This window comes from Lycorma delicatula, chromosome 2, assembly GCF_047948215.1.
Source record: "Lycorma delicatula isolate Av1 chromosome 2, ASM4794821v1, whole genome shotgun sequence".
In the NCBI taxonomy this organism is placed as follows: Eukaryota; Metazoa; Arthropoda; class Insecta; order Hemiptera; family Fulgoridae; genus Lycorma; species Lycorma delicatula.
The window spans coordinates 87,797,902-87,825,789 of NC_134456.1; the positions used below are offsets into that span (position 1 = coordinate 87,797,902).

The 27,888-nt window shown below is 30.3% G+C and overlaps 1 protein-coding gene across 16 annotated transcripts in view; it reads right to left on the bottom strand.

The window, feature by feature from the left end:
* The window catches only part of mbl (splicing regulator muscleblind), a 734,546-nt gene that overhangs the window by 488,482 nt on the left and 218,176 nt on the right, over nucleotides 1-27,888 (bottom strand). The window contains exon 1 of one of the 16 annotated variants that reach the window (XM_075355733.1): nucleotides 10,873-10,912. The exons of the other annotated variants lie outside the window; for them this stretch is intronic. The gene's annotated coding sequence lies outside the window, so the exon portion shown is untranslated. Of the gene's footprint in view, nucleotides 1-10,872; nucleotides 10,913-27,888 lie in introns of those variants that run through there. 16 annotated transcript variants of the gene reach the window in all.

Here is a 27,888-nt window from a genome sequence, read left to right on the forward strand (position 1 = left end):
AAGCATTGCCGGGTCTGCTAGTATAATTATAATTTATATATATATAATATATTTATCAATTAAATATGCGGGCGCACACACATATTATATATATATGCTATAAAAATTCGGGTAACGTAAGGATTCTAACGTGGTGTCATACATCTACATCGGTTCAGCCGGCTACAGTGGAACATAAATATTTCGGGTATACTTACATATACCCGAAATACTATAAACTCCTTTTTGAGCAGTCGCGTAAATATGATTTCTTTTTTATACTAAGAGATAACGAACATTCAATGATAGATAAAGTAATAGGAAAGATGAAGTAGGTACTCGTTACCTTATTGAGTATACTAAAACTGAAAGTTAATAGCCTCTATTAATATTTTTACTTCATCGCAGGGATTGAACGTCTCCGAGACCACGGTTAGATATTGCTACACAGGATGAGATGAAATGGCAATTTTGCAGCGTGTGGAAATGCCATGCCTGACCGGGATTCGAACCCGGGACCTTTGGATGAAAAGCCGAGACACTACTACTCGCGCCACGGAGAACGGCAGGGACTGAAAACATGGCGGATATTATCATTATTATCAACATAAAAAAAACTCTAAACTAGTGCCTCTTATACCTTAAGTGCCAGTCTTAAACTTAAAAAAAATTCTAACAGAAAAAAATTAATGACTCACTTTCTGTCGTGAATAACGGCAGACAGAAATGCCATTATAATCACTGTCTCTGAAAATATCAACTTACTTTATATATTAAGGGAAAAAAACTGTTAATGTAATTTCACCATTTTATTTACAACTTTTAGAATAAGTTTTTTAAGTTCATAACGGTCATTGAAAAAATAATGCAATCAATTTTAAAACATTCTGACATTAGACAGCTACATTACAGATATCTTAATTTTAAGAGTAGGCATTCAAATTTAACAGTAAAATTTTGGAAATGTAGAAGAAATTATAATAAAAAAGTTAAGAATTTTCTTACATAATTACTTACACATAAATAACCAAATACGTACGTAAACGAAGATAAAATTATGAAAAATATCTTTAACATATAACTCTGTGTGTATATATATATATATATATATATATATATACAGACAAGAGTGTAGTAAGAAATAGAGATGAAATGTTTTTTCATTTCGTTTCACGACAATCGTTCTAACATCAATATGTCCCCGGGGGAACGATCCAAGAGAAGCTAGAGTGCACAAACAGGGTTGTCAAGTAAACCCTTACGTGTTCCCACCGCATGCACATCATTTTCTATCCTGCTTCAACAATCACTTCCCTTCCCTAAATTCTAACCATTTTCATCCGTATAAAATGAAAAACATTTTCTTATTAGCTTACCTCAACCTGTCAACGCTTCGTCACCAAAATTTATTTAAAATATAAAACCATTTACCGTACAAGTTTATTATTATTATTTTATATTATTATTATTATTATATTATTCCATAATTACACGATTTACTTGCGCAAAAATAATGATTTCATAAACAATTATCACAAAGTCTTTGAACGAAAAACAAAAAAATAATAGTCAACCAACAAAAAGGATGACTGCAACACCAGTGTAATTAAAATATACTTTTTTATTTTTATTTTTTGTTAAACTGTCAGACTCGCTAACAGGTTTCGCAAGATGATATTAGGTACGTATTGTATTCCTGCGCACTACCGACTAAACCTCCACCCCTGGTACAGCTGCTGCGCATTTATCAGGAAGGGAGCATTTCATCAAATATACTGCAGCTAAATCATTAAGTAGCAAATTAAATTTACCTAAAAAAATTTTTTTACAAAAATTTTGTAAAATAAGTCTGTTTTGTTCGGAAAAGTCGCACCAAATGTTAATTTATTTATATTTTACATCACGTCAGAATTCAGGAGTTAATGAGAAATGATAATTTTCATTTCTTTTTAAATTTACTCGTTTTTTATCTTTAGTATTTATCTCGAGAACTGATCGACTTAATTTATATTAAAAAAACACAATTTTTTTGAATAAAAAGAGATAATTTTTATTAAAAGATTTCCTTCTATTTTCCTGTTTTGTTCATCTTGCAGAAAGCTTATAGTTTTTTTGTATTTAACCAAAGAGTTTTTAAAATTTAACAACGTTGTTTTTTTCGCGTAAAACGGTTTATTATCAGGCAGTTAAAAAAATTCCAATTTCACTGTTGGCAAAACTGAATGGAAACGAAATCATATCTTCATATCCCAAGACAAAAGTTAACATTGATAAAGTTAATGAAAACACTGCATTTTGATCGGTAAAAATAATGAACTTTGATTGGTAAAGGAATAAAAAAAGGGATGGTTGAACCGCTGAATTCTAAATGGTTAAGAAAATCATATGATTGGTATTGACAAACAAGCGGAAAACTTATAGTGCTAAAAATGTAGATTTATATTATGGAATATAAATTTCTTAAAGTAAAAAAAAATTCTACTAATTATTGAAAATTAAAAATTGTTATCAAGATGAAAAGGAAGGAAAATACTGGTCTGTTATTTTTTCGTAATCCGTAAACTTTCCCGAATTAATGCAGCTACGCATTATAATAATAATAATCAATGAAGATGGCTTAATTACGGCTCAGATAAATACAAAGGCTAAGTAACATACGAATTCATTTCCAACAAGACGCTCCCCGTACTCTAATGCATTCGTCAAACAGAAATATGGACATCGATGGATAGGCCGGAAAGGACCTATACTCTGCTCTCCCATGAGTCAAATATGACAACTTGCGATTTTTTCTTGTAGGCGTCTATAAAAAAAAATTATTGTTTATTTGAAAAAAAAAACGACTTACGTCAGTTAAATAAAAGGATTAATGAAGCAATTGTAACCATAAAAGAAGATATGTTAATTCGGGCATGGGTAGAAACTGTGTATCGATTACATTTGCCGAGCAAATAATGATGCACATTGAAATTGTAGTTACGTAAAAAACCGGTTTGAAATGACAAATTCGATAAATAAACAACATAAACAATTATTTTTGTTTTTATTTAATCCGTGTTCAAAACCCCACCATTCTTTTAAGAAATCCCTATTTTGTTTGTGCATATTAAACGGAACTGTAGAAAAATATCATCGAGAGAATAAAGTAATTTTTGTAAAACGAAAATAATTATTGGTAAGATCTTTTATAGAATAATAATTTGTTAAAAATAATTAAGGAATAATATTGTTATTCCTCGCAAGCCAAAATATTGGTATTCACTTGTACGATGAAGTACAGTGCCGAGTTAAAAAAAGATAATGTTATCTGGTTTGTAGATAAAAAAATAATCTTTTATCTGGTTTGCAGGCACAAATAACATTTTAAAGAGTAAATTACAATTTTCATTTTAAGGAAAGTAGTATATTTGTAAATATAAACGCATGTACCGTATAAGTTAAGTACGAAATATCGGTTCATATTTTTTACTACCTTGTAGGAAGTAATGGAGGTATTGTGATCGCGATAAATTTCGGTTTGCAGATTTCAAAGGAAATATCCATTTTGATCATTCCCGAATCCATTTTGACGTCTGTACGTACGTACAGACGTCAAAATGTATCTCTCAACTCAAAAACGATTAGCCTTAGGATGTTGAAATTTTGGATTTAGGACTGTTGTAACATCTAGTTATGCATCTCCCTTTTTGATTGCAATCGACTGGAACAAAAGTGTCCAAAAAGATTCCAAAATCCAAAACAATTTTGATTTTGAACTTTTTCTTAACTGCAGTAATAAGCCCTGATTGAAAGCTGTTAAACGATATGTCATAAGTGATACTTATTTTCATTGGTTCCAGAGTTATAGCGAAATGAAATTTTAATTAATGATATGTTTGGGTCTTAGAAGGGGAAGACACATCGGTTCGAATCAGACTTCATCTCCTTTTTTTTTTTAAATTTAAATATATTGATTTATTAATAATTAACCTCTGATTGTAAAAAAAACTTTTACGATAAATAATAATTCAATCATAATAAAAAAAAGAAATACATGAGAAATCAGAAGTTATTAATGAAATAAAATTTTAAGGACCTATCATTTTTTTAAATGTGTATATGTAATTTAATAGGCGTACAAAAAAGTCAAGTGGTGCCCACATCAGATTTTTTATATTTATTGATGTCAAACAGTGTGATCTGATAATCATTTTTGTATCTTGAAAACTCATTCTGACATATATATATATATATATATATATATATATATATATATATATATATATAATATATATATAGAATGAATATATAAAAAATATATATATAATATAATATATAATAAATATAAAAAATCTGACGTGGGCACCACTTGACTTTTTTATATATATATTATATTTATATAATCTTATTTTCAAACGACAAAAGATTTATTGTACTCGTATTAAAAAATTGTTAAATAAAATATTATTGTCGATTTTGTTGAAAAAAATAGTTTTTATTTATATTTAGATTCTATTCATCTAGTGAATGAATATACGCTTATAAGAGAACATAACTGACAAAAAAAGAATACTAGAAGAAAAAAAAATGAAAGCAATTAGATATTAACTGATTTGATTAAAGAAGAATATGAAAAGAGAAGAAACGAAGAATAAAGGAAGATGGCGAAAAAGCTCCATTAAGATTCTATTTTTTTCTTAAATGATTATAATTTAAAAAAAAGTAAAAACTTTAAAATAATTTCGTGTAATAAAAGTATAACTGTAATAATTAAACAAAAAGCTTCCATCTTTTTTTTAATTGTTGTTTATTAAAATAACAATTTATAATAATCGCAAATTTAAAATGTTATTAACTTTTAAACACCTTAACGTTAAAAAAATAATAAAACGTAAAGAAAAACAGCTAATTAAATATTAAAAATTCATATATATTTAAATTTATTTAAACAACCTATTAAAAAAACGAATCAGTTTTAATTTCTTCTCCAAAAATTGTTAAAAATTCGATCGATGCGTTACACAGACTGACAGATCAAAGCCTACTTTAATTAATTCAAAACTGTTTAACAATTCATACCGATTTCATAAATTTTAAAAGGGTTTATTGAGAATCGATTACAATGTACAGAAACGAAAAGCGATAATATAAAATTGGGAACATATTTGCGTACAAAATATAGGAAATAATATAAATTATTTCAGTTTTGCAAGATTTTTTTTAAAAATAAAATATTTACAATTATGTAATGGAAAATAAAACATTTATACAACCGTACCTATGTAGCCTACAACAAAACTACATATTTTGTGTAAAGTGAACGTAACAAACACCATAATAATAATAATCTAAAATCAATTTTCTGTACCGCATTAAATATACAACACGAAACACACAATTTATCCGTAAATATTTTATGACCAAAACAATCTCGTTCCTGTTTACAATGATATATTTTAATATTAAACAATTTTAAAATGCTTTAATACGGTGTGAAGGATATTTATTACCCCGTTTTATAAAAACAACTTAAAGGTTAACGAAGCGTAAAACAATACAGAAAGTGAAACCGATATAAATTAGATTTCTGCAAGATAAATATCCCCCTTTGACTCGGTTATTTCAACTACTTTCAGTCTAGTAAAATATTTTATCACAGGCACCACTTTTTGCCAATCACGGCCAGGGAAGCAGCTTTGCCATCTTGTATTACCATGAACTGTAACTAAAGATAATTTTTCTTTAAATCACTCTTTTTAATAATTTTTTGCAGAAAGTTAATGTAGCTAGAAATAAATACTAGTATTAAATCCGATGTGAAATAATTTATTATGCAAGAGAATCGAAGATTATGAATAATAAGAATAATCGAAGAATACGAATATTCAGTAAAAATGGGTTACTAAGTAGGGAAATGTCGATTGGAAACCGACCAATTAGCGATGATTATTTAGTAAACATTCTCATAGCCATGTCGCCTAAAATATGAATATACAGAAAATATGAATGTCAGTATACACAGATAGTATCGTTACTATGGTTCGCGTACTTATTATCATAAGTTAAATACAAACGTAGCATATGTTAGTAAAATTATCAATTGTTTATTACACGATATTTGTTAGTGTAAACATCATTTATTTCACTGCCATCGAACATGTTTAATTTAGTTTTTGTCGTTTACAGATCTTAAAAATATTACGAATTATTTCTAACATGATTTATCGATCGTCAAACAAATGTGTTTAGGTCTGTGTTAATAATTTGTTGGGATAAATAAGAATTATTTAATCAAGTACACACGGCTAAAAAAATTCTTTAACAAAGGTAACAGTGTTATTTTCCACCTACCTGACATATACGAATTGGCAACGACACTTCAAAATAACAGAGATCCTAAAACAAAATTCCCCAGTTTAATTGTTTTCTTCGTCTTACTTTCCCGTCTACATAGCACTATAGCTCTAGAATGAAAAGCTTTGTAATCGGTCCAATTTGGGCGTATGAAGTTTTCGCAGGATCGTAATGTTTGACACCTAAGGAACAAAAAAACTGAAAAACCGGATAAAAATGTTCATATGTTTATGTGTGTGTGTTCGCTGTCGGTCTCTAAATAACCTTATATCTCCAGAACTACTGTTCCGATTTTGATCAAACTTGGTCACATTATTTCTATATATGGGTTCATTGATGACATTACATCTTCAACTTAAAAGGTCAGGGGGGTGAGACTGTAGAGCAAAGTTACCCTTAGTATCTCGAGATTTCGCCTAATCAAGGTTACATTTTTCTTATGCACATTTGTTAAAAATTAAAAAATCTGCAAAATAAATTATAAAATCGCACCCCCATCCAAAAAAAATCTGTTGTAGTAGGTCTACTATGTTGTGACGTCACAGGTAAGCGGTAGAATTAGATAAATGAATAATATTTAAAGAGTAAAAAAGTAACTCGGTCTGGCTGGGTCTCGAACTCGATCGCCCGGTCGACTCTATACGTGATTTGTTAAGAGTCGCGGCTACACTAGTCTGCCGACCGTACAAGCGAAAATCGTTCTATATAAATTGTAAAAATACATTAATTCAATTAGTGCCGACCGCCACACGCGCACGAATTAAATACGGTATGCACGCGCGCTTTAGTTAGAATCACTGAATTAAATGAATGAAAAAGTATTAAATTTTAATAAAATGATAAGTATTTTAAATTTTATTTTGTGAGTAAGCCGTGAATCAAAAAAGATCCATAGCTGTAAGACTTTCCTGGAACGCGGCTTTAGCCACGTGACGGGAAAGTCCTACAACTATGTTGTCAGATTTTTTTTTTTTATTACTAGTATATAATACTGTTGGCAGTTTATAAATATAGTACTTCACTTGACTATAACTTCCATGACGAACGATGTTGCCAAATCTCAGGAGGTATATTCAAATCGTAAGGTAAACTTTCTTAACTCCTCATTAAACTGAAACTTCATAGAACAAAATCCCTATGCTCCATTCCACAATTAAGAAGGAATGCCAACAACATAAGAATGAAAATGCTTTTATAAGAAGAATAGAAAGCACAACCACTTTAACTGCTAACCGTTTAAACTTTAGAATATGAAATACAGTTTACTTTTTCTTTAATACTTTATATATTCGTAGTGTCTTAATATAATTAGGTATCTTTGATCATTTAGAATAATTAAATGATTTAAACAAAATATTTAAAATAAAACTTAATATATATCCATTTTCTGTGGTAAGTCAAGATAATATTTCTACTTTGTAAAGAAAATCCAAGTAACATATTAAGTGAAGGTAGTTTTTAAATATCATAGAAATCAAATTTATTTCATACAAAATCATGGTTCATCACTATTTAAACATTAAACATACATTAGAGACCAGATAATCTAAGCGTCATTAAAGCAAATAAAACCGTCGTTAGGTTATAAACTGAACAAACCTCAAATATAATAGCAAATTGTAATGAGAAATTGTATTATTGGATGTGTACATATGTATATACAAATATTAATGGTAATAAATCTCACTACGCAGATGTACAATACTTCAATGACAACGATAATAATTCACTTAAGCAAATGAATATATTTACGTGTACATGTGTGTAATTAATGAAAATATAAACGGAAAAATGACTAACCGTACAGTCAGAATAGTTACTCAATTTTTTTTTTTTTTTAATATAATTTAAGTGTTGGGTGATGAAATTTATCCTACAATTTCAGCACTGAAATTAATTATACCAAAATAAATCAAAATGAGAAACTTTGTTTAATAAATGAATAGTTATAAAAGTATTTTTTTTTTTTTGAACAGCTAACATAACAGTAATCAGTGGCGGCTGGTAGCTAAAATTAGTGCGGGTGCTGCACCAGAAAATTTTTTCTGGGCCTTTTCAAAGCCTTTTATTTTACTTTTCTGTAAAATAAAAGAACCGAAAACAAAAATGAATCAAATAGAATAGCTGGAAGCAGGATAATAATCCAATTCTACACTTCATCATATTCAATAATATGGTACACGGTTTTTAAGCACAACACACGGGAAGTAAAAAAAAACTACCTTCCACCAGAACCCCAGGGTCGGCACTGCGGGAGCGACAGTGCTCTCTCTCCCTCGCAGCCCCGCGTGCAGCTTCCTATGTGCGCATGGGCACAACAGTCAAACACCACGCCACTGGAACTGTGAAGCGCATAGCTCCATACAACATTTTTTTTACAACTGGGGGAATGGCTACTTACATTAAGCTTAAGGATTATATGTTGTAAAAGTATAAATAAAGAATTTAAAAAAAGTACTCAATTATATTAAATGTTATCGATAATATCAAGTAGAAATAGGGGGTGCTGCAGTACCACAGTGCCTGTACGCGAGTCGCTGATACTAATTACTATTAAATAAAATGAGAAATGACTAACGAATATATATGTAAACTGAAATCCTCCCAGAAGCAGCCATTTGGAAATATACAAGATAAAGCGCTCAACATGACTGAACTATAAGTGTACAGCATATAGATTACTTGTAAATTCTAGTATAACAGAATTTATAAGTCACTTTCTATGACTAATAAACAGAAATAATAAGAAGGGTGAGCTGAAAATGTAAAAAAACAAACTTAATTTTGTCACATGAAATATTAACCACGTCAGAATTTTTAAACAAAATAATTCTTTAAATTGTTAAAATAAAATACTCTAAACTGGAAAAATTTGGAATCGATGAAAAAAATTAAGGGCAATAGAATCAGAAATTAGTAGAAAAGGCTGACAAAGAGAGAATGGAAACAATATATAATCAAATTAGTTAGGATAGAAGAGGACCCGACAATGCAATATAAAGAAGAAACCAACCGATGGCCGTAAATGGGTATGTTCATTATTCTTTAAAAAAAGCTAAGAACTCAGTTGTAGGACTTTCCCCTCACGCGGCTAAAGCTGCGTTCCGGGAAAGTCCTACAACTGTGGATTGTTTCTGATGTTTGTGAAATGAGCGTCACAAACATTAATTTACAATATTTATAATTTTATTTAAATACAATAATTTTCGTTTATTTAATTCAATGATTCTAAGTATAACGCGCGCGCATACCGTATTTAATTCGCGCGGATGTGGCAGTACTAGCGGCGACGGTCAGCACTAACCAAACAAAAGTAATTTCACACTTACGTAGAACGATTTTCTCTTGTACGGTCGGCAGACTGGTGTAGCCGCGAGGCTTAAATTACTAGGTACCGCGTCGACCAGGCGATCGAGTTCGACACTCGACTAGATCGAGTTACTTTTTTACACTTTAAATATTATTCGTTTACCACTCACCTGTGACGTCACAACATATGGCAGTTGTTTTAGAGCATTTTTTGGGGTGGCGGTGCGATTATGAAAAAATTTTTTTTTGCAAATATTGTTATTTGTTAATCGTTAAAAAACGTGCCTAACAAATAGATGACCTTAATTTTGAGATAATGAGTGACGTTGCTCTACAGCCTTTGACCTTTTAAGTTGAAAATTTAATGGCATCAATGCCCCATATATAGAAGTAAACTGAACAAGTTTGGTAAAAATCGGTCCAGTAGTTCTGAAAATATAAGGTGATTTAGAGGCTAACATCGAACACACAGTCACGTACATACGAACATTAACATCTGGAAAATATCCATCCGATTTATTTCGGTTTTTCGGGTTCCTTAACCTGTCAAAACGCAACATCCAGTGAAAATTGCATATTCCCAAATTGGACCGATTACAATATTTTTCCTTCTAGAAATTGCACTATAGCGTTATCTTAAAGGGAAAGTACAATCATTAATTTTGCCAGAATTTAAATACAGTATCTTAATTCATTAAAATTCAGTTTACAAATAAAAATGTGTAACTGAAATCATTTACGTTATTCAAAAATGATCATTACAAATCACCCCCTACAATTTTTTAATACGTGAAAAAATTTGGCTGTCGTGATAAGTCCAGTACTACTGGGATTTAATTTCAGTTAAAAAAATTTAACTATACTAACTCCAGTGCAAGAGCTACATTTCTGAGAAAAATATCAAAAGTAAAAATAAAGGCTGCCTATAATCTTGTACATAATTATGATATTGATGAGCAATAGTTAAAAGAAAGTTAAACAATTTTGAAATTACTCAAATTATTGACGTAAATGAACAATTTACAATAGAAATTGAAACCATTATAACGGATGTTGAATCATTATCTATTAACAACACATCACAACAAACATAAACCAAGAAATAATAATTAAGGCTACAAACAACTCGTTAGATAGATAACACTTGTACACAATGTAGCAGACAGTATAACAATGTTTAAGAAGCAACGAGCAGAGGACACTGTCTTCTACCCCTACCAAACACTGCTGCTGTTGAAACACATAACTTACCACGAACACGTACGTAACAACGGCGACTGTCACACTATCGTAACTGCATTCATCAAGCTATTAGTTGTGACTGATCAGAATGTACGATAATGGAAATAGTTAAGTGGGGGTATATGCCATGCGTCATCTTCTCTTCCCGCCAGTCTTTAAAAATGTTTACTATAGACGTTTTTCAACATATATTGGTTTTTTCTATGAATCACATACCACCCCTACACTACATTAGAATGGATATGTTCATTTAAAATAAATAAATTTATAAATACCAATCGACTGTACAACATTCAGATATGAACCCACACAACATAAAAAGTAAGAACAAAAATTATTTGTTTGAAAATATACATACATAAATTACTCAAGGACAAAACAAGTTAAAGTTAGTTGGCTATTTATAATAAAATAAACTATACTGTTCGTAACCAATAATTATCCGTTTTTACTACAACTATAAAAAATAAAAAAATAAATACGTACGTAGTACGCAAAACTCTTCTTAAATTTTACGACGTGCATATACCATATAATTTACTAAAATTATGTTTAATAATGCTTTTATAGTTAAAATACAATACGTAACCTTTAAGTCAAAACCTCACGCGGTAATTTAATTTAAACGATTATTTATAATATTAAATTATAAAAAAATCACAATTTCATAAACAGATAAAAAAAAGTTTTAAAATAACGACATGATAAAACTACTTAGCTTATGATGTAGTTAATTTAATATTTTATTTTAATAGCTACACATTTTTACAAGTTATCACGTTAATGTATAAAACTAATTTTTAAAATAATGATATTATAATAAGGATAATATGAATGATACATTTTCATTATACATGCACGTAATATATAGCAAGTTACTCATGCATAAAATTTAATAAAAAGTTAAATAGAAAAATATAATTGAAAAAGTAAAATTTTCATAGAAAACCTAACTTCAATTACAGTACATTCTGAAAACATAACGTATTTTAATAATATATTCAATATAATAATATTACACGACCTTTTATGAAAACATTTCGTATAAATACTGAAACCATAAATTACAGTATAAAATTTCCATACACGCTTCACATTATCTTCAAAATTTATTACCACGATCTTAAACTCGTTAACATTTCATAATTTTAATATTTCCGGGTAATTTTCTATCACTTCGAAACTTTTGTAAAATCTTATAAAAATTGTATTTAAATATTAATTAATGTATTTAAAATAAAATTTTAAATACCTTGAATGTTATACGTGGATACGGTTCGAGGATAAATATCTCGGAAATTATCAATCATTTTCTTTTAATACATATAAAAATTTACCGTTGCTTAGTTTTCCCTTTTTTCTTTTCATTATAATAAACATTTTTTTCGAATTATTTGTTTTTACATTAAAAATCTGTATAAATAAAAAAGTAATGTTCGTTTGTTCAAAATCTTAAATCTCCGAAAGTTTATCATCGATTGCTTTGAAATGTTGACACAACGTTGCATTCGAATACGTGCGTTTTTATGTACCTACTACTTATATACCTAAGATGTCACACCTGTGACAGGTAAAATATGCCTTTTTTGAAAAAACAGCGCTATCTGTTGGACGTAAAAGCAAAACACACGCAATACTAAATATTTTACGATTCCATTTCAATGTTTCCGATATGTGGGTCCGCTATAGACTAAAAAACTACTGGACCGATGTACGCGCGGGGGAAAAGGGAGAAAGGGAAAATCTATTAAAGTAAAAGAGAAAAACGGGGGAAAATGGAAAGGGGAAATGAGGAAAAGAAAATGGAAAGGGCGAAAGAGGAAGGAGAAATGGAAATAGGGCAAAGAGAAATGTGGAAAGGAAAATGGTAAAAATGAAAATGAGGAAAAAGGAAACGCGGGAAAGGGAAATGGGGAAAAGTAGAAAAGAAAAGAGGAAGGGTAAAAGGGAAAGGTTAAATTTTGTGAAGTTCCGTAATGTTCATCTTGCTAATGTTTTATCAAAATTTCAATTGTGTTCATTTAATCTATACATATACTCAAATCTAGCAATACCGAAGCATTGCCGATCTGCTAGTAAAGTTAATAAAAAAAAAGGATTTTTTTTAGAGTTCACATTAAATAATACTGCTGATGATTAATACTCACCAACTCTATAACCATATTGTTTAAAATTAGATGAAATATTCTCGAAATAGTGCTTATAAAGAATATATGCCGAATTCTAGACGACTATTTTTTCTACGTTCCTTATTTTTCGAAGGCGTCGTCATATTCTGGCAATTAAAATTCGTAGAGGTACGAGGCACACCTCGTTAAGAGTAAGTTACAAGATACGCGACCCCAAATTCAAAATATTGCAGAGAAAAATTCAGTTTTCCGTCGACGGGAATGTACGTATTGATAACGGGTGACCTTGTGGAAACAGAATAGCATACGATAGCCAACCAATTTCCTTGCGTTTTGAAGACAGTGGTGAGTAAGCTGTGAACAGACGAAACATGCGTTTCTCCCAGGCTCAACGCATTTTCATTTCTGAAAGTTACTAAATCGCTGTCATTCTTAAAATGCCAGGAAGATATTAGAGTACCTTTTTCTGAATCGCAAAAGCTTTAAAAATAAACGATTTTACGCGTAGTCGCTCGTTTTAAAGAAACCGGTTGTGTGGATGAATGTATGTAAATGGTTCGGCCGACCTACGGTTTCAAGTGATGCGCCCTTGGAAAGTATCCGCGTATTCTTGCTACGTTCACCAACAACGAAAACTGTCAACAAACCGAAATATCTTACGGGTATGTTTGCAGAGCCACAAAAATAAGCTGAAACTCCGTCCTACCGCATTCACGTTGTGCATGAGCTTCGAGAACCTGATGTGGGAAAAAGACTACATTATTCTCAATGGTTTTTACATTTTATTCTCAGCAGTGTTCGGGTGTTGAATTATGTTTTCTACTCTGATGAACCATGGTTTCACCTAAGTGACTACGTAAATAGCCAAAAGGACAGATAATGTAGTACAGAAAACGCTCACATTCTCCGTGAGACCCCGATACATTCGCAGAAGGTTGGAGTTTGGTGTACGATTTCGCGGAAAATAATTGAAGGCCCAATCCTTTTCACGGAAACGGTAACAGCTAAATCTTACCAGGATATCCATCATGCAATTCGTAGGACTGTTAAAAAATGAGACTGCCGGCTGCAGCAAGACGGTGCTACGGTGCACACAGCGAATAGGACAATGTTGCGTGAGTTACTTGGGCAACACATCATTTCTCGTGAACTGCCTAGATCGCCAGATTTAACTCCACCCGACTTTTTTCTTTGGAGCCATCTGAAGGATAATGTTTATAAGAACAACCGTCACAATCTACTAACTAAAGCACAACATCGGAGAGGAAATATAAGTGAAGCGACCATCCGAAAAGTAGCAACTAACATGAAGAAACGTGTTGAGACATGAGTAGCAACAGATGGGGGAATTTCCAGCATCTATAAAAAAATCTATAGAAAAATAAATAAATATAAATACTTTTTGTTCACCTAAAAAATACAGTAGAGTATTTATTAGTAGATTTTTTCGGTTGCATATCTTTTGGCTCACGCAATTCGAGATTATAATGTTACAAATTAAATATTGTAGTGAAATTTAAATCAATCAGATTTATTGTCACAGTTTTATTTTCTAAATCGTTTAACGTGGCACGGAAGGAAACGCAACACTGCCCGATTCCTTGTCTACAAAATTAAATTCACCAACCATCTGTTACCTCCACCTTAAAATTTTAACCCATCATTAACACATGCGACTCCCTCCGGCGGAGAGAGTGCATTATTGCATCCTTCAATAACTAGGGTCATTTCTACTAAACCGAAAGGCGCTAGTACCAACAGGCCTTCTGTGGACGGTCTGAAGGGAAATCTTGCCGAGGGAAAGACACAAATGTCTCCCAAGGTTACCCCAAGTAATGATTTCAAATCTTTTTTTTTTTAACCTCCGGATCCATCGTTAGGCATTCTTCAGAGGATGAATATGAATGATTTGTAGCGTGTGTGAAAATGCCATGCCTGACCGGGATTCGAACCCGGGACCTCCGGATGAAAGGCCGAGACGCCACGGAGATCTATAAGAACGGAACGCAATTCATAATTCCGTTCATTATATAACCGACATTAAACAAACAAATATCCATCCGATAATAAGAAAGATTAAATAGCAAGGGACTGTAGTCTAAGTTCTGCGATTAGTGGAGGTATATGTATCCCCCGTTATCCTTGCCAATCATCACCCGATACCTGCATTGATCACTCATTGAAGGTTATATAATTTATAATTAGAACAAAGGAAGCATAATAAAGTCCTTTTTCTTATACAATATGAAGTATTTTCAAGTATAATACGAAAATAGTATTTTAGTTTGGTTTCAATGATTTTTAGCCTGATAAGAAAAATGATTTTTTTATAAGATAGAAAATAAAATAAAATAAAAGTAAAAAAAAATATATATATAAAATGAAAAAAAAATTCAGTTCATTAAAAAACGGTCAGCAAGATTCAGATTTTACGTTCCAAACAATATTGAACAGCGCGTATTTTTATCCTGAAAATTCTTTCTGACATTCTAAAGCAGTTTTAAATTATATTTTAGCTCAAAAAATACAAAGGTATAATAAATATTTAATAATGTTGAATAAATAAAAATACACAAACAAATTAAAGTGTAATTATTTAAATAAAATAATTTGGAGATAATAAACAAGTGATATAAATAAACTGTTAAATATTAATTATATTCAGGCTATTTAATAATTAATAAATTATTATAACTGATTACTGTCAATATTTAATGACAATTAGAAGTAATCTGTAATTCGATATTTCTGATATAGCTTTAAATGATGTGAAATTATTACTTCATCCTGTGATGGGTCCCCGAATATTTACACGATATTTCAAAAACTTTTTTATTTCATCCAAAACAAATTTTTTCTTATTATTAACAATCAAAAACTAAAAATATCGGTTATAAACGTGCGTTTAGTTAAGAAGATCGACCGTTTTTATATTCTAACCTACTTATGCCTACCTCCGTGACGAGACTGGTAACGTCCAGGCCTTTCATCCGGAGGTCCCGGGTTCGAATCCCGGTCAGGCATGGCATTTTCACACACGCTACAAATCATTCATCTCATCCTCTGAAGCAATACATAACGGTAGTCCCGGAGGTTAAAAACCTAGTTATAAAGAGTTTGTATATTATTTAATTTACTATGATCGATAGTACTAATAAGCAAACCGAAATTACTTTTATAAAACTTTAAAAAAAAAAAATCAGTTTACACAGGCTTGTTCCTTCTTAAAATAGCTGACTACACAGTTATAGGACATAGCCGTCACGCGTCTTTAGCCGCGTGACGGGAACTTAACGGGAACACAACTTAATTTAAAATATTTATCATTCTATTTAAATATATTTTTTCGTTTATTTAATTCAATGATTCTAATATTAAAGCGCGCGCCCATTTTACCGCCACACACGCGGGAATTAAATACAATTCGTGTGACACAGTCAGCACTAGTTAAACTAATATAATTTCACAACTAACATAGAACAATATTTCGTTTGCTTGGTAGGCAGATGAGTACAGCCGCGAGACTTAACGCAACAGATACCGAGTCGACCGGGAGATCGAGTTCGAGACCCAACTATACCGAGTTACTTTCTTATATTTTAAATATTATTCATTTATTTAAATCTACTGCTCACCTGTAACATCATCACAACATATAGTTTAGATAATTTTTTTTGGGGTGAGGAATGCAATTTTGCAAAACAATTTAAAAAAATTTTTTTTTTTAATTGTTAACAAATGTGCCTAAGAAAAATATGACCTTTTAATTTACTAAGCACTTGGCACCGTTTGTATTAATACAATGGTATAAATTAAATTTCCACTTACCAACAATTTAAAAAGTGTAAATCCTAGAACTTTCGAAGATGTTACTCCATCTTCGGGGATTTTCTAAACGATGTTAATTTAAATTCAAATCAATAATCGTTTTTAAGTTAAACTGTTATGTTCATAATAGTCGGTCTTCAAGAATAAAATTAATTAATACGTCAATAAGACAGAAACGTCATGTTTGTAAGATATTTGCGACTATAGTGGCAAACAATCCCTGAAGATGGAGTAACAGCTCCGAAAGTACTAAGGATTTACACTTTTTAAATTGTTGGTAAGTGGAAATTTAATTTATACAAATATGACGAAATCTCCATATACTGAGTGACCTTGCTCTACAGCCTCACCCTTTCCATCTTTTTTATGTTGACAATTTAATGACATCAATGCTCCATATATAAAATTAATCTGATCATGTTTGATCAAAATCAGTCCAGTAGTTCTGAAAATATAAGGTGATTTAGAGGCCTACAACGAACACACACACGTACATACGAACATTAACATCCGGAAAATTTCCATCCGGTTTATTGATTTTTTGGGGTTCCTTAGGCGTCAAAACGTCAAAATCCGGTGAAAAGCACATATACCTAATTGGACCGATTAGAATTCTTACCCTTCTAGAGTTATATCTAGACGAGAATGTAAAAATAAGTGAACTCGAATCGATGAAAACTTAATCAAAATTTGACCCATGTAGCTTATAAATCTAAATGTTTGTCGTAACAAACAGCAATATTTTTTTTGCTGTTATTCCACTACTTATCAAAAGCAATCGTTAGAACTAAAAGAAAATTTCAAACAGATAGATTTTTGTTAAGATATTTATAAGGTGAATATTATTAACTTAAAAAATCCTTACGAGCAGGTATTAATTATTCATGCGATCCATTCTTGATAATCGTCTTTTTTCAGTTTCATAAGCACTCATGCGTATAGAATATTTATATTTTCATAAACGCTATTAGTTTGACACTTGTTTCACATTAAAAAAAAACCCACTGTCCAATTATAGGATAAAATACACAAACAAACAATCGCTAAGACACGTTAGTCTTTGGGCAAGGTACAGTCCGGTATAACAAAACAAAATATATTACCATATTTAGCTTCTTATTTCCTGTCAATAATAAATTTATTATTTATTATACGAGACCATCAAAAGTCCTAGGATTGGATGTTTTGTTTGTTTTTTTTTTTATTTAAGAATTACAGTAGCAACTAACGCAGCTGAAAGAACTGGTTTAATTATAAAGATTTTACACAATAAATAAATTAATATATTATTTGACCTCAGAAAAATTAATACAAAATATTTTTAATACAATTAAAAAAAAAAAAAAATATATATATATATATATATGTGTGTGTGTATGTGTATGAGAGAGAGAGAGAGAGAGAGAGAGAGAGAATGTAAACTAAGAATAAAAGTATGTCCATAAATTTAATCTATTAAAAAAAAAAAAAACTTTTCTTTATTATTTAGGGAAACTATGTACATCGTATCTAAAAGTCGTTGCTCCCCAATAGACCATCAAGCAACCTTATTTGCTGACAATGCTATTTGATGATGTGACCTTTATTTGTCAGAAATATCGTTTAATCACGGTACATGCGTATCGCGCGAACCTATTGTGTTCTGGCATTTTAGCTGACATTTAGTGCAATCAATACCTCTGTTGAAAAACACTCTTTTTAACTGCATTCAGTATATATATACAAGGGGGAAGAGTAATAAATTCTTCAGCCATTGTTAAGATGGGGGCTTTAGTAACACTGACAGAACTGCAAAAAAGTAATCGGTGATACACAAAAAAAAAATTTAAAAATATATTAATGAAAATAATTTTAAATTAATTTAGGTGCGATGCACTATTTGAGATTTAATAGAGCTATAAATGATGATAAAAAAATTTGTCAACCAATTCTTTTTATTTTCTTGTACAAAGTAAAGGAATTATTCTGATCGCGAAAAATTTAGGTTTTCAGATTTCTACGGAAATATCAATTTTGACCTTCCCTGAATCCATTTTGACTAGTTTCGGCGTGACATCTGTACGTACATACGTATGTATGTATGTACGTATGTATAACTCAAAAACGATTAGCCGTAGGATGTTGAAATATCGGATTTAGGACTGCTGTAACATGTAGCTGTGCACCTCCCCTTTTCATTGCAATGGACCGGACCAAGAATCCAAAATCCAATTTTTTTGGATTTTGACCTTCCTCATAATTGCAGTAAGTAGCCCTCACTGATAGCCTTTCAACTATATATCATAAGTGATACTTATTTTTATTGGTTCCAGAGTTATAGCCTAATGAAATTTTAATTAATGAAATATTTGGATGTTAGAGGGGGAAGGCAAATCGGTTCGAATCAGACTTCATCTCCTTTTTTTTAATTTAAATATACTGAATTATTAATAATTATTAACCTCTGACTGTAAAATAAATTTTACGATAAATAATAAAAAAGATATGAAATTATCTGAAGAAATAATATTTTATTACTTTTCATTTTAAAAAATCCCTTCGGCACGCCGGAAGGCGGAGGAAGATTTAACCGGTGCTAAGTAGGGGATAAAAACGATTCCCACCTTAAAGTTAAGAAAACCTTTAAATTTACTCAATACGACAATGGTTACAAGTGAAAAAAGCTTCACATGTTTCACATACGTCAAACCACATCTTCTTACAATTTCAGCAACATTTTGGTCATCCCTTGTCGTAATATGATGTCGTGATATGACCAACCCCACATCAATAATTATTCTAGAAAAAAGTTTTAGGTAATGTTTAGAAGACTAACGTCCACTTTAAACCGATTCGATACTGTGCCTATTAAGGGAGGTATGATTTTTTTGTCTTCGAACCCTATTTTTCCAACCCCTGGACCAATGGTTGGCGATATCAGAAAATTTTACTAAAATAAGTTTTAGGTCCTTATCCAAAGAATAGTAGGAACTTTAAACGAACTGGATATTTTACTAAATAAGAAAATTATAACGATATTTTGTTTTTTTTCCCCGAAAAATCACCCCCCCCCCACCCATAACTATCTCCATGGTCCGATTTTGCTCATTAACGAATTCGACCAAGATTTCGGGTCGTTATATTTTATGTATCAATTTGAAACTGACAGGCGTATAATTTCGGCTTTTATCCTGTCCACAAAAAAGTGAAATATATATATGTAAACTTTTGAGCTGTGGTTTTGGGGTCTGGGAGTTATGAAACGCGATGATATGTCGAATTATGGTACCCATTACAATAGGTAGCTCCTTACGAAATCTACCTAAAATGTGGATATGTAATTTAATAGGCGTTCAAGGAATTCATGTCGTGCCCACAGATTTTTTTTTAATAGATTCTGTTAATTAAAATAACATACGTTGCGCGGTATTCACTAATGTTACAATATATATATATATATTTTCACATACAAAGGGGAAGAAATACGTTTTCCATTAAGTTATCATTAACTTGCCTTGAAGAAAAATAGATTCATCACTGATCGAAATAAATAGCTAAAGAAACCTGGTGAATATAAATTCAGATAGAAAATTACAAATTATATATTTTTTTGAATCTACATTTGCTACTACGTTATCCTTCGTTATAATAAACTTTTTTTTTGCTGAATTTTTTCTAGAGGAGATAATAAAAACATAGTTATAAACATAAATCAAGTATATTAATGTTAATACTAGGCTTTTTATTTTTGAGTTTAAATTTTGATAAACGTTAATTACATATTTATTAATCACATCAAACAGCGTTATTAGTTTTTCTTGATAATCTTTTCTTCTAATGCCTCTTCATTTCCCAAAATTAAAACACAGGTGATCATAAATAATTTAGTGCATTTTAGGAATTAATAAAAAAAGATAAAGCAATATACTTTCATGCATGTTTTATTGTTGAATAGGGCATTTCAAACAGTTGTTCACAACACTTATTAACGTCAAACAAATTCCACTTTAGCACCTTTTGTAGTGCGTAAAAATCTAGACGCTATTCAATTTCATGTCACACATCAGGGAAAAATATTTAGGGTTATTCCATTAATTACACCTTCGAGTTTTCTTTTTAGTTCATTGATTTTGACAATCTTCGTTGCATACACCATGTTTTTGACAGTCCCAAAGAAATAAATCGAGTGGTGTAAGTGTCAGTGGAAGGAGGTGGCCAGGAAATTGATGTATCACGACCAATCCAAACGTTGAGGAAATTGTTGATGTAGGTATCCCTAGCATGTAAACTCCAATGTGGTGGTGCGCCATTTGTTGGAAGTAAACGTTGGGTTTCCAACGCTTAATTTACGGTACTGGATACTCCTTTAACTGTCTAGGAAAGTAGCGCTAGTAACCGTTGGCTCGGCAAAGAAAAATGGTCCGATCATTTCATAAGCAATCAATGTATACCAAACGTTAATGTTTAATTAACGTTTAATTAAAACGTTAATGTTGGGCTACCACGTGTTTATCGAACGACATAAGTGTTCTGGGAACCCCAAATCCGACAATTATGGCGGTTAATGTGACCAAAGAGATGGAATTAGTTCGTCAGAGATTACTTCTCCTAAAAACGCATTATCTTCTTTCACTTTATCAAGAATGTCCCCGGGAAAATTGTAATGGCGTGGTTATAATCATCTTGAATTGCATGTACCGACTGAATTTTGTATGGTCGAAGTTTTCGGCACTTGTATAGAACCTCCACGATTGTTTATTGCGGTATTCCCAGTTTTAAAAAAGCACGATGAGTCGATTTACCCAGGTCTCTCTGAAAATTCTCTTACTCGATCCACATGTTCCTCGTCGACGGGATGTCTGCCAGATCCAGTTTTGTGTATTATATCTTCCTGTATCTTTAAACTACTGATACTAACGTTTAATAGTCTTTATTATTAGGAAGATCAAGGTCGCGCTCTGAACGAAAACGTCTACGCAGTAATAACAGATCTGGTTTCATGAAACGATTCACTGCTTTTCTGCTGTACTGACGTTCTCTCCTGTTGTTAATCACGCTGGCGCGTTCATTCAAGATTTCACTAATTCTAATACCTAACTAATATTGTTTAAAAATCAACGTGTGCAACATTGCTTTGTTCACTTTTTATTAACGCTAAAATGCGCTGATTAATTTATGTTCATCAAACATAAATAGTAAAAATGCCAAATGGTTTGGCGAAATTAAAGTTGTTTTTTCGTGATAACTGCATAAGTAATAAAAATTTAATTAATAAATTCTGACAGGTTACCTAAATAAACATATAGTACTATAAAAAAATTAAATAAAAACATCTTGCTAATTCCGATTAGTAAAACTTACGCCACGCCATCAAGGCTACAACATCCTACGTTATATCAATCTAAGTCTATTCTTTTTTTAATCAATTTAATTTTGTAACAGTAAAAAAAAAAAATATCATAAAAGCGTTTTCTAGAAGTATTTTGACTTTAAGAAAAGAAACAATATATTACATATAACTACATTTGGGTAGCACAATTTTTCACCAACAAAAATAGAGTAACCTATTTTCTTCTCTTTAATGTTTATTTTAGCGCAATCATTTTTAATTTTTGAACGATTATTTTTAAACTGTTTCCTGTAAGTTTAATTAACGTTCTAACATTCCTTTTTTTTATAATTAAAGTTAAGTAAAATTTTATTTTTATTCAACTTAAAATTGTTAATTAATTTAATACGTGTATAAGTCTTTAATCGTTTATTTTGTATTTCTTTTATATCATCCAAACGTTTTAACAAATAAAATTAAGCATTTAAATGTATAAAATTAAGTAAATCAGCAAATATATAACATTGAGTACGGTGAATTTCGAAAGTGGAATATATCCGAAACGCGTCAACATGTGATTTAATTATGAGGATGGTAAGGAATGTATTCAAAAAAAAAAAGTAAATAAAAAAGTACTTCATTTAAAATCATAATGATACTGGATACAAATTATAACAAAAACTTCGTGCCAAAGTCATAGTCAACTTATTGACGCTTCGATAATAATCTAGGGCTATGAATCACTACAACATACTCTATCTTTTTAACTAATTTAGTTTAATTCACCAAGCTAATAGCATCATAAAATGTTTAAAGCATCTTTTTCTATACTGGGTTTTTTAAAATGAACGAATCGCTCGGTTAAAATTTATTGTTGCTAAAACTGTTCCATAATAGATATACAGCAAGAATCCTTTAACAGTATATTTAGTTAGTGCAGTTCAATAATAGTAACCACCACTAATTGTTGTTTGGATGTAGAATAATTTAACCCGATGAATTTCCAAACTTCTAGGAATTCCTTTTCAGTATAAATTCCTATTAGAACGATTTCCACAATATAAACCGGATGAAAGTTAAATTACAGAATCTATCCGCATAATTAATCATATATTTGTGCCAATCTATTTTTAAAACAATTAAATAATTAATTAATAAAAGAAGAACGAGCCGGCTTCATTTAGATCAATCTCAACGCACTTGAGAAAATAAAGAAAAGGAACATTAACACTATATAATTTGTAACTCTAAGAAAAAAATTACAATTTTAATGATTGAAAAATGAAAAAAAATAATCAAGAAATTCTGATCATCTTACAAAGAATAAAAACGTCCCGAAAGGTAATTAAAATCTTCACAGAATTTAGTTCAATTACAAATTTTCCAGGGTGAACGTATATACAGTTCGAATATGTTTGTTTGGGCAAAAGGTTTTGGCAATATTACGCCTCTAAGATCCGATTGGTTAACATTTTACTACGAAAAATAGAACTGCATCAACATCTGCTGTCGTATTATAGTGCCAATATTAAGAAAAAGAAACGAAATATTACCAACCAATATAGAGATTTTAGGTAGCCAAGAATACATGATGAATAAGAAATATAGTAAAAACGCAGTAAAATATAGTAGTAGTACAGTGAATAGTAAAATATAGTATAGAATAAAAAAAGTATAGTAGTGATGAATAAAAAAAATAATATTTGGTTTACCTTTTTGTACTACAATACGGATTAATCGGGAAATAAAGACTGTAATGCAGCAATAAATAACAAGAATAGACAAAGTTTCTTTAAACATAATATGCACAAACATTTCCATGAATATTTTTAAGTACTATAAATTATCAAAACTTCTTATTATAGATGATTAAGGTCTCTTTGTTTTATGTTTTTTTTAAACAATATAAATTTTTCTAACCTATTCGTTCTCAAAGTGGGCGATAACGCCCCTTGTGGGTGCTGGAGATCTTCAGGGAGAGTAGTACAAGGCCCACAGAAAATTGGGGCGTTCAGGCGGTCTAGTTAAAACGTTCAGGCGATAGCAATTTAAAAAAAAAAAATGGTAAAAATTATGTTTTCGTGATATTTTAAAAACAGTAATTACAATTAATATTTTTAACAGATGGCAAGTATAAACATTTTGGCGGGCGCTACAAAATGTTTGACTGTCAATGTGGGTGGTAGGGGAAAAAATATGAGAATCAATGATCTAGCCTAATAAGTAATAGTTATCAAAGACTTTTTCAATAAACGAAGCAAATAATTAATTTTAAGCACATTTAAACACACACGTACATTCAAGCTTATATTCATTTCTACTTACGAATATGAGATAAAAATTAATACTTTATAACAACAAAAACTTCAACAAGAAGTAGCTAGAATTAACAAATGAAGAAAAATGAAACCAATAAATTAAAATTAAAGAAAATAATAATACATAAAATAGTTTTTTTTCTTTTAGTTGACTTTTTGCTGGTCGAAAAACGCTCGCTCCGGCGTTATCATCGCACAAACACGATTTATTTGCTTTAAAAATGTAATTTTAAAAATTAACAATTAAAAATAACATAAAAACACCCGGAAAACAGAACACGATATATATAAATACAAAACCTAAGAGAATATAAAATTTAAACAAAATAAAAACTTGAAGTAGATAAAAACAAAATCAAAACATACGAAAATATTAAAAACAAAGAAAAAACAAAAAAATTAAACTAAATGTTAAGACACAAAAACATACAACTACTGTAAAAAATCTAAAAATACTATTAAAAAGTAAGTAAAATAAAACACTCCGTAGAAATAAAAACACCTGGTCCAAAACTTCTTTATTACTGCATAAAATACAGCTTTTTCTATAGATTACAATATTTATAATTTATTAAGACACTAGCAGACCCGGCAATTCTTTGCTATTGCTAAATTTGAGTATATATACGTATGGATTAAATGAACGCAATTGAAACTTTGATAAAACATTTAAAAAAATGAATATTACGCAACTTCACAAAATTTAATCTTTCCCTTTTTAAATTTTTCCCAGAACGTAAATCGGTCCAATAGTTTTTTAGTCTATAGCTGACATACATACGAACCATTTGCCTTTTATATATATATATATATATATATATATATATATATATATATATATATATATATAAATAGAAGAAAATCTGTATGTTTCGTAAATATTTTGACAGTGGCGCTACCTAGCGGGTATAGTTTTTGCAAAAAGTTTTTCTTTTCAGGTAACTAATATATATTCGGAATATGAGCCAGATCGGTCCATAAATACAATTTTTCTAAATATCTCAACCCCCAGCTCCATCTAACGGGTCCATTTTTTTTTTCAGAGGTATTTCTTTTCACGTAACTAATATATATTCTGAATATGAGTCAAATCGGACCTTAAATACAATTTTTCGTAATATCTCGACCCCGGCGCCACCTAGAGGGTCTAATCTAATTCAGAAACCTTCGCGGGCATGCACATAAGTCACCAAAGGTTCATCGCAATCTGTAATGGTACAGGAATGCAAATGGGACAAATAAACATTCATTTATATTTTATATATATATATATATATATGTGTGTGTGTGTGTGTGTGTGTGTGTGTGTGTGTGTGTGTGTGTGTGTGTGTGTGTGTGTGTGTGTGCGTGCGTGTGTGTGTATAAAATTATTTGCAAAGTATTTGGGAAGCGTACACCAATAAACCAGATATTACTATTCATAAAAGCATATGAATCTTGTGTGCAATATAAATAAGTTGACATTATTATGCATACAAAATATAGGATATGACATAAACCCTGCATTTAAACTAATCCAATATTTCCATTATATTTGTTAAGATACGTCTGTCTGTCAACTAAACAATACACGGAAATTGAATATAAAATTATAATGAAAACCTTTGACAATCTGTAAATTACCGATCTTCAATTTATTTCCACGCATAAGATTCAGCCGGATTAAAGAACTAAACGTAAAGAGTGTACAAAAATCAAATAACGTGCAGAACTGTTAAATAATTTTAGTTCAAAATATAGTATAACCCCAGCTTTGGAACTGACTCTGTTTGGTAGATTTTAAAAATGTATTTATTTATGTACAAGTAACTATCATTAATAGATTACAATATTTATTAATCTCATACTTAAAGCATTAAGTGTCATAAAGTTTAGAAGACTTTATGGTAAGCTAACATGATATCAAAAAGAAAGAAATCTAAACAATCATAAAATTATTTAGTTTCGTAAGAATTTAGTTTTTATTTATTAAAAAAATGTTTCTAATTTGTAAAAAATAAATTCATTTGTTATCTTACATGATGGAATGCCACTTCTAACATCGTTTTATAAAAAAAAAAAGGGAATAAAAAGAAGTAAATACTATAAAATAACATTGAAGTTCACAGTATAAAAATGTTAACGATTAATAATTACACATTATAAGAGTCAAATTTTTAATTTTATAAAACGATAATAACAGCATTACAAAGCTTAGGAAAATATTAAAGCAAATTTACTTGGGAAAACAATTAAAAAAAAAAAAAAAACTTTTGCAGAAGAAGACAGACGTTCATTTCGATGCCCTCACTATTTTACAGTCAGAAACGCCCTGATTTTCAGAGTACAACGAACTAAATACGTTCGATTAAAAAGTAGATCCTTAACATCAGACAAGCATCAATTTTAAACTCAATCGCAACATGTTTCTCGCTGCATAAGTGCGTATGAAAAATACACCAATATAAAGTTAACACATTGAGGTTATGTTGTTTTCACATGCACAACGATATATTTCTACATTATATCTAAATGGTCAATGAAATTGATCTGTCAGTTTTGAGGATCTTTGAGCTGAAATATTTTATACATGAATGGTATTTTCATAATCCTCATACCTCAAAACTTAAATAAAATTTACTTTTCTCTTCCAATTCCACCATGCGACCGAAAAAAATACCTCAAATTGGGGTTATCTGTTGTCGACATTAAATTGAGTGTAATTCAGGAACGACTCACCAAATTTTTACATTCGCAACATTAGACACACTACTACAACATTTCTAAATTTCAATGATTTAATCTGGTAGAGAGATTTCGAGCCACAAAATTTCAAATTTTTGGAACAACTGAGCCAAACAAACTCAGAACGAATCAGAACAGAACGAATCAACCGATTCTTCATCAAATTTTCACATGCATAATTTTAGATACACTACTACTACTACTTAACTGAATTAAACTTTGAATTTAACTTAATTGATAAACTAGTTTTGGAGATTTTCTAACGAAAAAACTTTACACATTAATGGTATTTTCATACTGCTCATACATTAAAACGTAGAGAATTCAATTTCATCCCTAATTGCAACCTAGTTTGCATATAACAATTAACTGAAATCACTTTATAAATGGACATGTGACCAATCGGTTGTGATTTACTTTCGAAAATAATTTTAATATTTTTATTTACGATGTAAAGGGTTTAAAAATATAAATCTCTTTAATGACACAAAAAATGATATTTTAATACATAAACAGATTCTGCTAGAAATCTGTTTATCTGATTATCTGTTAGACTGTCTAACGAAAAACAAATAATTTAATAAAACTGTTATTAAAAATTCCGCAGAACGAAAAATCAATAATAGTCAAAATGGTAATTATTTAGTTGAGGTGCCTTACCCCGAAATCAGAAAAAAACATATCAAATTCATTGAAAATTAATATTTATTCATTTAAT